Source organism: Chenopodium album, chromosome 15 (genome assembly GCF_948465745.1).
Source record: "Chenopodium album chromosome 15, dcCheAlbu1.1, whole genome shotgun sequence".
In the NCBI taxonomy this organism is placed as follows: Eukaryota; Viridiplantae; Streptophyta; class Magnoliopsida; order Caryophyllales; family Amaranthaceae; genus Chenopodium; species Chenopodium album.
In genome coordinates this window covers 49,960,043-49,973,901 of record NC_137848.1, presented here as the reverse complement: position 1 = coordinate 49,973,901, position 13,859 = coordinate 49,960,043, and the positions used below count along the sequence as shown (strand labels likewise).

At 39.5% G+C, this 13,859-nt stretch overlaps 1 long non-coding RNA gene across 1 annotated transcript; it reads left to right on the top strand.

The window, feature by feature from the left end:
• Positions 1-9,977: 9,977 nt before the first annotated feature.
• LOC145582477 (uncharacterized) lies at positions 9,978-13,551 on the top strand. Its single transcript, XR_014099885.1, has 3 exons — positions 9,978-10,116; positions 10,460-10,691; positions 13,360-13,551. It is a non-coding gene; the product is annotated as an uncharacterized LOC145582477 (long non-coding RNA).
• The last annotated feature ends 308 nt before the right edge of the window (positions 13,552-13,859 follow it).

Sequence of the window (13,859 nt, the reverse complement as noted above, 5' to 3'; positions counted from 1 at the left end):
ATTATTATGTTGGAAAATAAATAATCATATAAAATCTTGTTAGATTCATTACGAGATATGTTTTTAAATGTCATCTTTGTATAATTTTTACTAAAGTATAAATTACTATTTAATAAGTTATGAATTTTGCAATATGTGAAATCTTCAATTTTGCGATTAGAAAAATTAATGTTACGGTGCTACCCCTAGTCAAAAACCTTGGATCCGCCATTTTGTAGAACGAATATGTATATAGCTAGTGACCAATTAAACCAATTTCAAACCTAACCCGTTTCAAACCGAACCAAAACCAAACTGCCAAACCGAATTGAGAATGCTAATTATTTCTCTTATGATAAACAAAGAACTTACTAATGATAAGGATCGGGGCAAAGTCTGCCGACTGCATGATGACCCGGTTGTCATTGAATGTAAGGTCGCTAACCAGCTGGTTAGTCGGATCCTTATAGACAATAGTAGCTCCTCTGACCTCATCAGCTACAAGTGTCTGTCCAGGCTAAAATACAAGCTAGACAACCTGCGCGACGTCTCCCACCCGTATGTTGGTTTTGGGGGAGGGGTCGTGCACCCAGTCGGACAAATTGACTTACCCATCCGGCTGGGGGAAAAAGGAAAAGGGCGACCCATGATCGTCCGATTTTTGGTGGTTGAAGAGCTGACTGCCTATAACATAATTCTAGGCCGACCCACTCTGAATGAGTGCAAGGTCGTCATCATCCCAACTCTCATGTTGTTAAAATATGAAAAGAATTATGGCTCTGTTGGCTCCCTGAACGGGGATCAGAAGACGGCAAGGGAGTGTTACCTCTCAGACGTCAAACCAACGGCTGTTGCAACCGGTCATTTGAAGGAACCAATAGACCTTGACAATGTCAAGGACTTTGACCCAGCCCCACCAGCAGTCGGAAAGAAAAGAAAGGCTGATGAGCTGGTGGAGGTGAAGAAAGAGAAGAAATAGCAATCACTGACTGGGAAACGGTCAGCGGAGCTCCATCCCCAGCCAGCTGGTGACCACATTGATATTCCTCTGGATGACAACCGTCTAGAGTGAACTGTTAAGGTGGGGACGGTTGCTTATGCTAAGTTGGGTGCAGACTTGCACCTTGTGCTGAAGGAATTCAAAGACATTTTTGCCTTTGAAGTGGAAGAGATGCCGGGCATCATCCCGGATGTTGCTGTCCACAAACTTGTTGTAGATCCAAAGAAGAAGCCCATTCGGCCAAAGAAAAGAAATCACGGCGAGGAGAGAAGTCAGGCGACAACTGCCGAGGTTAAAAAGCTGTTAGACGATGGGTTCATTCGGCCATGTAACTTCCCTGATTGGGTAGCTAATGTTGTGCTTATAAAGAAGCCGAATGGTACCTGGCGCATGTGTGTTGATTACACTGACTTGAGCAAGGCATGTCCAAAGGACAGTTACCCGCTTCCAAGATCGACAGCTTAGTTGAATCTACAGGCGGGCATGTCTTGATGAGCTTTATGGATGCCCTCTCAGGTTTTCATCATATTCCCCAGTGGAAAGGGATCAAGAGAAGACGACCTTCGTCACTGATCAGGGGTTATTCTGTTATATTGTGATGCCGTTTGGCTTGAAAAATGCGCCTGCTACTTTCCAACGGATGATTAATACAATCTTCATTAATCAAATTGGGGGGAATGTAGAGGCGTACATTGATGACATGATAGTCAAATCCAAGCTACAAACGGATCATCTTGTTGACCTCCGAGAAACCTTCACCACACTCAGGCGGCATAAGGTCATGTTAAACCCCAAGAAATGCGTCTTTGGTGTTGAGTCTGGGAAGTTTCTCGGATTCCTGATTGATCAAAGGGGGATAGAGGCTAACCCCGAGAAGATACAGACGGTGATTGACATGAAGTCATCCCGCACTATTAAGGAAGTTCAGAAGCTCACCGATTGTCTGGCAGCATTGGGGAGATTGCTCAGCCGGTCAGGTGACAAATGTCTTTACTTCTTCCAAGCAATCAGGAAAAAGACTAGATTTGAATGGGGAGATGATGCTGAGGCGGCCTTTCAAAAATTAAAAGAACACTTGCACTCTTTGCCAAGGCTTGTAAGTCTTCTGCCCAAAGAGACGTTATACATGTACTTAGCCGTCTCAGATCATGCCCTCAGTGTCGTTCTCCTTACTGAGAGAGACAGTATTCAGCTCCCGGTCTATTTCATTATCCATGTACTCAGAAATGCTGAACTACGGTAACCCATGGTTGAAAATTTTGGCCTTGCTCTTTATATGGTTGTCAAGAAATTAAAACCATACTTCTTGGCACATCCGGTTGTGATCTATACAGACCAACCTCTCAAGCGGCCAATGACAACTTTGGAGTCATCTGGTAGAATGCTCAAATGGGCTATTGAAATGCAAAGTCTTGAAATCACTTTCGAACCAAGAAAGGTGGTGAAGGGTCAGGCGTTTGCCGACTTCATCGTTGAATGACAAGGCCGGTTGCGCCGGACAATCCTGATCAAGTTTGGAAAGTGTATGGAGATGGGAGCTCTACTATGAACGGTTGTGGTGCAGGCATTATCTATGAGTCTCCTAAAGGGGACAAATTTGAATAGTTTCAAGCCTCAAACAATGAGGTGGAATATAAAGCCCTGCTAGCCGGTATCCACATGTGTAAGGCAGCAGGGGCGACCAAAATTGACGTCTATTCTGATTCACAGTTGGTCGTTAGCCAGTACCATGGTGACTATGAGGCCACCCATCCGGCTATGATCAAATACCTTCAGGCGGTCAAAACTGAAGCTGGGACACTTGAACAATTTCATCTAAGTCAAGTGCCCAGATATGAGAACAATCAGGTGGATGCATTGTCCAAGTTGGCATCCTTCGCCTGCTGTGATACTCCTCGGTCAGTCTTCTGGAAAGTTATGAAAAATGAAGCATTATAGAAGAAGAACCCATTGGAGTACTTGACCGGAGCTCTACCTGGATGGATTGCATCCGGGCATATTTGACAGACGGCACGCTTCCTGATTCACCCCAGGAGGCAGCCGTGTTGAAGAAACGTGCATCAAACTTCGAGATGAGAAACGGAGAACTCTTCAAAGCAGGTTTTCTGAAATCCTTGCTGAAGTGTGTTACCCCATAAAAGGGGCAAGAGGTTCTTGAAGAATTGCATGCCGGGTACTGCGCCTCCCATATAGGCGGCAGATCTTTAGCCGTCAGAGCCAGGTGACAGGGTTACTTCTGGCCCACTCTTGAGTCAGACGCCATGAGGATGGTCAAAAAATATGACAAGTGTCAAAAATTTGGTAAGCTAATCCATCGTCCGGCTACTGATCTGACGACAATCCACAGCCCAGTCCCATTTGCTAAATGGGGCATGGACATTCTAGGTTCTTACACGCCTACACCAGGCGGAAAACGCTATATACTAGTGGCTGTGGATTACTTCACCAAGTGGGTAGAGGCAGAGGCGGTCAAGAACATCAAGACAAAGGATGTCATCTCCTTCATTTGGAAGAACATCATCACCCGGTTTGGGGTACCTATGTCTATGGTGTTTGATAATGGCCCTCAGTTTGAAACGCCTCAGCTCAAGACTTAGTTGGGAGATCAAGGGATCTCACATTGTTTTTCATCAGTCGGCCAACCCAAGCAAACGGCCAAGTTGAAGCCTTCAACAAGTTCATCTCAAACGTCATCAAAAAGAAAATAGAAAGAGCCGGTGGCTTATGGGCTGAAGAATTAATTCATGTCCTATGGGCCATCCGGACAACTGAAAAAGGGGCAACCGGTGAAACCCCATTTCTCATGGTTTAAGGTGCTAAAGCTGTCTTGCCCATCGAGCATTGTGAGCCGACTCTACGAATCATGCTATACGATGAAGAGGCAAACTGGGAGGCCATGCGGCTAGCATTGGACTCGCTCACGGAACGCGGGGACAATGCCGCCTTGCCTCATGAGATTTACCATCTGAGAATGACTAGAGCCTACAACAAGAAAGTACACAAACGCCCTTTGAAAGTTGGGGACTTTGTGTTACAAAAAATGGAGGCAACCGGTAGGGCCAATGAGCTTGAAAAGCTAAATCCTAATTAGGAAGGCCCCTACCGGATCTATGAGGAAGTAAGATACGGAACCTACCGCCTGGAAACTCCAGACGGCGGGCGGTTTCCTACAACTTGGAATGTAGACAACTTAAAAAAGTACTACTTCTGAGACTTGTACTACTTTTGAGACTTGTAAATTTTTGTAAAATGAAAAGCCTATCAATGAAAAGTTGCTTTTTGTTATCAATTCTAATTTTTATTGCTTTATATACATGTGTAATATCTCAAAAGCCACCTGTGCAATGCACAAACGTCTCACTTTTATGTACAAATTACAAGCTAAGTTCAAAACTTAGCGGCTATACAATCGTCTTAAAAAGACACGAGGCCAATGGCCGAATGGTAATATTTTTTATCAATTCGTCTGCTTCAACATGAGTATGGCGTCCGGCGACGCCCATCCGGGTTGAATCGTCACAGAGAGCATTTTTTCATTGCTCTACAAACACCTACAGACGGCAAAGATTGAACGACCTAATTGGTCAACTCATAGCCATCTGACTTGAATAATCTATAAAGAACGACTAAGTTTTCAAAGAACCGGATGTTAAAGACATCAGCCGGTGAACGACTAAGTTTTCGAAGAACCGGATGTCAAAGACATCAACCGGTGACCGACTGTAATACCCGGGATTTTTAAACATGATTTATTGTACTCCAATCTTTATTATAAGCTTAATATAATTTTAATCTCTATTTTACGAAGAACGACTGTGTTTAGTCTTAATCTTATTTTAAGATTATATTATTTCAAAAGCTAATTTTACAACGAAAATTATTTATTTCAAAATTTATTTCGGGTCAAATGATATTTTTATGTTCTGTAAAATGTCAAAGATTAGAGAGTGAAATTACCAAAATACCCTTATGCATCCAAAGAAAACAAAACCCACCTCTTCCCTTCACCCATTTTTCTTCACGGTGAAGTTATAAAGACCAAAGTTAATTTTTGCTTGTTCTTTTTACTTGTTGCTTAATTTGGCCTAACCGATCAAAGTTGATTGATTATGCTTATCTCAATCTTGAGCTTATCTCACTCCTTCACGGCTAAGAATTGATGATTAAAAGTTACTTTTTACTTCCTTATAATTGGTTGTCTAATACTCAAGCTTATCACTTTAGCAAACTTCATCTTATGATTCATAACCTTCATTTCTTTCAAGTTCTTGGAACAATAATACTCCATATATTATCACCGTCCTTCACTACCGCGGCTATCATCGCTCCTCCCTTTGCTTGAAATGGTTGCTGCCATCTCTTTCCTTGCCACCAAGCTCACGCATCGCAGCCACGTACTCTTCTTCTTCCTCCAATCATGGTATGCTTGGTGAAACTAAAAATGGTCTTTGAGGCTACTCTGTACACGTGAAACTAAATCATAGCAATGAGAAACTAATGATGGAGGTTATAAAGCTCGGATGATAATTATGAGGCTAAGTGAGATGATTAAAGATGATCGCATGAGGTAATCATTATGTCTAGCAATTATGTCTAGCCCTGTGTGTGTAACCATTATGTTTTGCAATTGTGTTCAGTTCCGTATCTGTAATTATTATGTTTAGCTATTGCATTTGTTTAGACCTGTATGTGTGACAATTATATCTAGTTATTATGAGTGCACGTGTGTAATTTTAATGACATGTTATTGTATCATACGTATGCATGTATGGTATGTTTGGCATGTTATGATTTAAAAGCGTGGTATGTGCAAATGACATGACATGATCTTTTATATTCTGGTATAAATGACTTGCGAGATGATCAACATGTTCATTGATGTATTTCAGTCTTATGATTTATATGAATGATTTTACATGTATACAATGTTTTCTCAATTTGTGGAACTCTCGAAAGTATGTTAATAAACTACGAATAACTTATTAAAAGATACATAACTTAATAAATGAAAGTGAAAGACCTAGTCCGTCTGGCAGTATATGTTATGTTTCGGTCATGCAATGCATGTACCCATGGGGCACCTGCCCAACTATGTCGAGCACCAGCTCTATGTTATGGGCACCGGACCATCGCGGAAGACGTTCCGCCATGTCATACTGTCCAGCGACTAGCATGTCCACCAAAAAGATTACGAATACTTGAATTTTGTTAAAGGACTTATGAGAACTCATAAGGATACTCTATTAATGAGTTTTACGATATACTGATATGTACGATCGTTCATAAAGATGTCTTACCATCATACAAGGTGATAAGAATGCTATGAATAACAGGTATTTCTAGTTATTTTATTAATCTATAAGATATGTGGACGTGATCTGTTATGTTATGCCCCTGTTAAATGTTTAACGCTAATGAATATTTTATTCAATTAAGTGTTACGAATGAATGATTATGAATTGTGCCAATGTGCTATGAATTTATATGAGGTATAAAGTTGTTCAGAAATGATTTAATAGGATACGAGGTTACATTTGTCGACAATGGAAAATGAACTGAACATAGAAAATAAGTGAGTTATAGGTGGAGGAAAGTATGTTGATGAAATGGGGAATTAATCCCACAAGAATGAAAGTTATGTTATGTCCAAAACCTGTACTTACCTATGATCTTACGTGAAGGGAATGATCCTTGTCGATACAACTTTTAAAAATAATGATGTTAGATTATTTCTGAACAACTATGTATGTATGATATATACTCAAATGATTTTGAAAGAAAAACTGTTTTTACGAGCTAGAGTAATGTTACTGAGTTTTCCACTCATTTCTTTTGGATTTTTCCTGTGTTTTCTATGTTTTCTATTTTTATGGATAATTACAGGCATATTGATGACGAAGATAATATCAAAGGCAAAAGGATTAAAGGAGTTTACATAGTTGAGGGATTATGGAATCAAGGCTTATGTATTATGAATCATCGAGAGCTGAGACAGATCTGTTATTTTATTACTGTAAGGAAGACTGGTGTTGTATAATTTATTGAATTTTCTTATTAAGGAGTATGTTTATTTGTGGGACATAACCCACAGGTGATTATGAGATTATATATATGATTGATTCCGCTATGTATGATGAGTAAAGAATGGTTTAGCTATGACAAATTAATTTCCGCTGCGAATGACTGATTAAGTACGGTCCGGTAAATCCAATTAAAAGTCGGGGCGTTACACCGACTGAAGTTCTAACTTAGATTATTTATTGAAATTATACAAGTCTTCCCAATGGGGCGAAAGGACGTAGAGCATAATTGGATTGCAAATACCTCAAGAGGTCTTTCACCGCCTGGGTAAGAAATTAAAACGATTGTAGTATCGGAAGGCTGTGTACTTGGTTTGGGGCAATCACTACTGTGATTGATTGACTTAGGAACATCCCATACTCCTTAAAATATCAAAAGTTTCCAAGTCAATTAATCAACTAAACCTTTAAATCAATCACACAGCCGCCCAGGGCATGTACCATACAGTCGGTTATTATTTGCCGCATGCTATAAAAGAGTTAGGTAAAAATCGCAAAAATTTAAGTATATGTATGCAAAAATTTAAATGCGAAATTGAAAACAAATTGAATCAACGCCGACGCAGTCACTTTCATAAATATATTCCCGGCCAAATTAGCCGAGAGGAAATGTCAACCGGATACCCATCTGGGGAAGAAACAAGAAAAATGTTGATTCATTACATCAAAATACTCGGCACGCAGGCCGGAAAAGCAGACGGCTTGAAGCCAAATTGAAATAGAAAAACTTAATTCTAGGGCGCAGCCAGGACATCATCTCCTGTCTGTTCAGGCGGTGGTTGAGTAGAGTTCGCTTATGCATCTTCCTATTTTTGCTCTTTCTCACCTCCACCTGCAGCCTGAGCCGGCTCCTCTTCCTCAACCTCCCGGTTGGCCCAAGCATGGAAAGTCCTAGGGTCTGGTTTGCCCTCGGCCTTGGCATTAATTACCTCATCAGCATACTGATAAGCCAAGGCCTAGAGCCCATACTCTTGTCCCGGGCATAGATTTTCCCAAGCAAGCTTCATGCGGTTCGTGCAGTCGGACTCGTTCTCTTCAACGATCTGGTCTTGCTCGACCTCTATCATAACGTTAAAGTTCGCCTGAGCCTGGGCCATCTCATTCTTGAGACGGTTGATGTCCGCGCGAAGCTCTATGTTCTCCTTGTCAACTGCCTCAAGTGCCTTGAGGTCCGACTGAGCATTTTTTAGCGCAGCCCCAAAGTCAGATGCCCTCTTCTTGGCAGTCTCCAGCTCAGTTGTCAAGCGCCTGACATTTTCCGCCTGTTTCATTTCAAATACTTTAGTCTCAAGATCATTTATTGTAGTATGATATTGAGCAACGTCTGCGGACTCCCGCCCAGCTTTATTAGCTTGTTTTACCTCAGTCTGCTTGCGGTGCCATGGTCTCTTCAGCCCATCCACCCTCAGCATAGCCCATGGACACAAGCGAAGTGTTAATAACTCAAACGGTGAATACTTAACGGAATTTGATTTGAAGGGATATACCTAAGATAGGAGGGCCATGATCCGATCAAGGTTGAACGTCTCAATGCCCGGGATGACGTCCTTCTCCTTCTTGGGGATGACCCCAAGCATAGACTTGGCGTACTGCTGCACATCCGGCCACCGGGGGAAATCTGCATCACAACCAAGATTGGGTGAGTAAGCTGCATAGGCGGCACCTATCTGCAAACGACTCCCTGATGAACACTCCGAAGTCTGCTGTGAGTGAGACTTCACCCACGTGGGCCAGGGAAGCTCAAACGGTGATCTGAAAGGACTAGCCATACCTTGCTCAATAATCTGCAGGCTGTCATCACCCACAGCCGCGGCAGAACTGCGAGCTGCCTTGGGCTTTTCATCCCCCTTAGGCACCGCCGCTGCGCTAAACTTCTTGCCTAGGTCTATTCCTAGGCTGCTGCCTTGCAAACTAATTCTCTTCCCCCCAATGTTGAGACGGGTCTTCCCAACCAGCAGTTTAGGAGCCGTCTGGGTCGACGACATCTTCTGGGACTTGACGGAACTATCGGTTGTCTCATCCGTCTTCCGCTTGATGGGTTTTTCGAAGGATCGAGGAACATCCTGCAGGATAATGGTACAATGAGTATACAGCCGGTAATGAGCCGCTTCTAGTATAAGATTAAAATGAAATTTAAAGTAAACAGGTCAAACGGTCAATACCTGACCCTTGGCGGCAATTTCCTTCCTTTGTTTTTCCGCCTTGTCCTTGCATATTTGTGCTGCAGACCTTCAGGGGGTTTTTTCTTCAGAAACCATGTTCTTGCCCGTCTCTGCAAACAAAACGCTTGTTAGAGCATACATAAATAAAATCAAGAATTAAATGTAGACTGCATAAGTATTGCCGGATACACATTGGACATACGTCTATCAAACATTGTGCTAAGACCGCAGACAGACAAAAACGCCTCATCTCTCAGCCATACATGCCTAGGTATCAAATTTTTGGGGACACTTATTGCTTCCCCGGTTGAAAGGTAGTCGATTGTAAGTTCAAAGAATCCCGCCTTTATGATTCTCTCATATTCCTCGTCTGGAATAGCAGGGAATTTACACTTTTGACCAAGAAGGTCCGGCTTCATATTATACCGCCTGTACTCGCGGTTCTCTCTCTACTTAGAATAGGACACCAGATAGAAGCGCTCTTTCCAGTTATCCCACTTAGATAGTTTGTCTAAGGTCATTTGGTACTTAGGGTACACTACTACAAAACCCATTGTTTTTCGACGCTATCCCTTCGACGCTATCATTAAGGTGTCAGTGGAAAATTTGATTCCCGTGTTTTCTCGACACTTTTCGGCGTCCTTACTTATTGTTGACCCAAATAAGCGTCCAGAATATTAATCATGTGATAAGCACATGTTCTCTAGCTTGCTAACTTCAACTGTTCAACATAATTGGGGGAAAACCGGAAAACATCAAAACCGTCCTCTTTACTCTCCAATAACTAAACCCTAGCCTTCCTCTTAAATTCTCTATTCAATTTGCTCTCCAAAATTGCAAACCCAACAACAAATTAAACTGAAAGATCCTCTTTGATTTCATCATATTTAATTAGGTATAAATTCTAATTGTTTTTCAGTATTCTCTCCTTTCTCAATAGATTTTGAATCTAAGTTTTTTTTTGTTTTGACACTTATTTTTTATTTTGATATTTTTCGGATGTAATTTTCTTAATTCAGCGAATTGGGCTTCAAATTGTGTAAATTTCCTTACTTTTTTTGTCAATTTCAAGTAATCTTCTTGTGAAATTTGTTTGTTGTTTTTTTGCTAATATATCATTCGCATTCCTCTGTCGAATCAATTGTTTCTCTAATTTCCTTACTGTGATATTAATTTTCTTTGATTTCGGCCTTAATACCTTTTTTTTGGCATGAACTCCCAGATCCACACAAATTTAGGAAACAAAATTCTTGATTAAGGGTATATTTATCTCTCCCAATCGTCAACATCCTTAGCCGCCCCGGCGGCGGTGCCTCCCTCACCGGCCATATCTTCATTATCAGTGGCTGGGTTCGCCGGCCACAATACCTTCGCCTTCCTTGAGATCACTGATGGTTCTTGCTCTGCGGATCTACAAGTTATGGTTGATGACCCGCCTTGTTCATACTGGTACCACAATTTCTTTTTCGGGTACGCTTAACAGAAGACTTAGCTGAAGTGTGTTGATAAGGTTTTAGGGTTGGATCCCGCTAATCCTGCTACTTATCATCTTTGGTCGAGGACTAATTTGGTAATGTTTTATTAATGTATGTTTGTGTATGATTATTTGTTTATTGCATTTTGTTGGTGCTTGTTTGTTTGATTCATAACTTAAATTGGAAGCCATATTTAATGTGGATTTATTTTTTTTTTGGTAAGGATTTTACAAACAGATTCTGAACCTGAATCCTAAGAGTTTAAATGGTAGCATTTTCCTGACGATCCCACCTTTTTGGCCTTCCTTAGACCCAAACCTTCCAATTTCATGATATCCTTCTGAATTAGTTTTATGATTTTTGATGAGTTATGAGGCTTATATTCTTAGCAGGAAGTGAATTGTCAGGTTGCTAGCTTTGTATCAAGGTTATAGAAAATTAGTTGAGCAAGAGAATTGAACTATTAATATGTATATATACGAACATTAATATTTGTCTAAAACATCCATTTTGGTACAATAATTTAAAAAGTATGATGGTAAAAATTTAAACTTTTGAATTACAGATTTGTTTATAGGAATAGGTAGTTTCTAAGCTAGTTGTTAAGGTTTTGGTATAAATTAAAGTAGAATAAGATATCTAATCTGAACAACCTCTTGTTTACCATAATCAATCAAAACCTGTTTTCAACAAGCATCATATGGCATCACAAAGTTGAGGATTTTATGGCCCAATATGATCTTGATGCAAATATCTATAAAGGTGTGGACAACAAATCATTTGTCTATGTTTCATGGAAAAAAAAATTGACCCACAGAAGTTGGATTATCTCGAACAAATTATCAACATCTTTCACGTACCCTTGTCTTATTAAGGTTCCTCTAATGAGTCAGAGTAGTTAAAATACAGGTAGTATGATCTCTAGGAAGAATTCTCAATGAAAATCAGATTTGAAATCAGAACTGAAATTCAAAATGCTTGTGTGTGTGTGTGTGTGAAATTCAGAGCTTGTGTGTGAGTGTGTATGAAAGTCAAAGCTTGTGTGTGCGTGTGTGAAATTCAAAGCTTCTGTGTGTGTGTAATAATAATCTGCCTAAGGTTCTCTACTCTAGAATACTCCCGTTTATACTGCTTGTCTGTCCTGCTGGGGCTTTGGATGCAACCTTTTAAGTAGAATAAAGTTACAACCTTTTGACCTTAATAATGCTAAATGAAAGATGAAAGTTCTTCAAAAATGGTTCAATCTTAAAAGCAATTTGAGTTCTTTTATTTTAGCAGCAATACCAGTAGAATCATGACTCACATCCTACAACCTACGATACTCGTAATCGGGGACTCAGGGTAACTGTGTCAAACACGAGTACGTCCATTTTTCTGACTTGGCTACTGTATAAAGAATCAAGAATTTCCAGAGTAGTTTTGAGTTATAATTGATCAATTCGTATGAATTGTTTTAGCAAGAGTAGCACTTTCTATACTTGAAAAATAAACAAAAATGGACATTATGAATTTTTGGTAATGTTATTTGATCTCACAAACTATGTCTTTGAGAATTTTCTTAAATTATGTGTTATTGTATTCCATGTTGCCATTGGATCTCACAAACCATATTGATGTTCAGGAAAAGGTACAGTAAATAGCCAATGTTACAGGCTATTATAGAAAATTAATCAAATTTTATGCTGGGATTATTAAACCTAGTAATCAGATTTTTAAGGAAGGGGAATTCAATTGGTCTAGTTAATCTTTTGAAGCATTAGTACTGGATTTGCTTTGTTTCTCCAAGCCTTTCACTACTGAGACAGATCCTTTAGCCTTCTAGGGTTTGCACCAGACATGGAAAAAGTTAAAATCGTTTTATACAACAGAAGAAATATAACGCCATTCTAAAATTCTGGTTGCCAATATCCCAAAATCATGGATTTTGACCATGAAATTCTACACAAAAGTGAGAGTGAGAATGTTATAGCTGATGCTCTATCTAGGGTATCGTGTTGTCCTTATTAGTTACAGTCTCTAATACATGCAAGTTTCACTTATAAAGGGCACAAATAAGAATTAGGCTCACAGGAACAGATCAGAAGTTATAGCTTAAAATGAAGTGTGAAGTGCCAATACTGACATCCTTGTGTTGTGGATCCGACATGGGTACTACATATGGTGAAATGAAGAGTCTGAGACTCTGAGTAACATAGCTCACAATCAACTGCAGATTATGAGACATAAAACATAACTACTCAAGACTAGAAAATTCTGTCCTCAAACATCAGATTACTGATGCAGCACTCCGTATCTTTTAAAGAAGATGTTCCCCATGCTTCTCATGTCAGTTGGATCCTGGTCATACATACATAAAAATTAATGCTTGCCTGACCAGAACCCCAACGCACCCATCCCCAACCCCAACATACACATACCAACAAAATTCCATGCCAGATTTTGTATTACTTGATCCATGCTTTGTTCAGTTAGGCTTTGGATTTGTCCGCAATACTGATCTAGTCAAGAACTCATGATGAAAGACCTGTTGGCTTTTTTGTTCATTTACATTTCTATGTTTAACTTACAATTCTATATTTAAATAGTATACATGTTGAATCTTGAGCCTATATTGTGTAATGACTAATGTACTAATTTATACTTTGTATTTTTTTTTTTTGAAGATTGGAAAAGGCAATGTAGGTGCACAAGACCGGGTCACTTGAGCATCAACAAGCGACTATATCGTCTATAAGGCCATCATCTATCTATTTTGGTTTTAGTCTTATATTAGTGATGTATTTATTTAGGGATAAGCTACTATAATATGCGACATTTTTTTTTTTAATAATTTTGTTGATGTTTTCTTTTATAAATTTGGTAATTAACTACGTACTCTTATTATTGTAATTAATTATTGTTTTTTTAATCTAGTTATATAGAATATTTGTTTATTTTTTAAAAATTTATTAACTTAAATTAAATTATGATAAATTTAATTAACTATGATGTATGTATGATGGTAATAATTTAATAAAAGGAAAAAAAGAAAGCTTAAAAAAATTTCTAGACGCTTTTTAATGTCTACATAATTGCACATTTTCATATTTCGAAGAGTTTCATGCCATATCATAGGCTGACACGAATAAACGCAAGACAACAAAAAGCGTCGTTAAATTTGAGT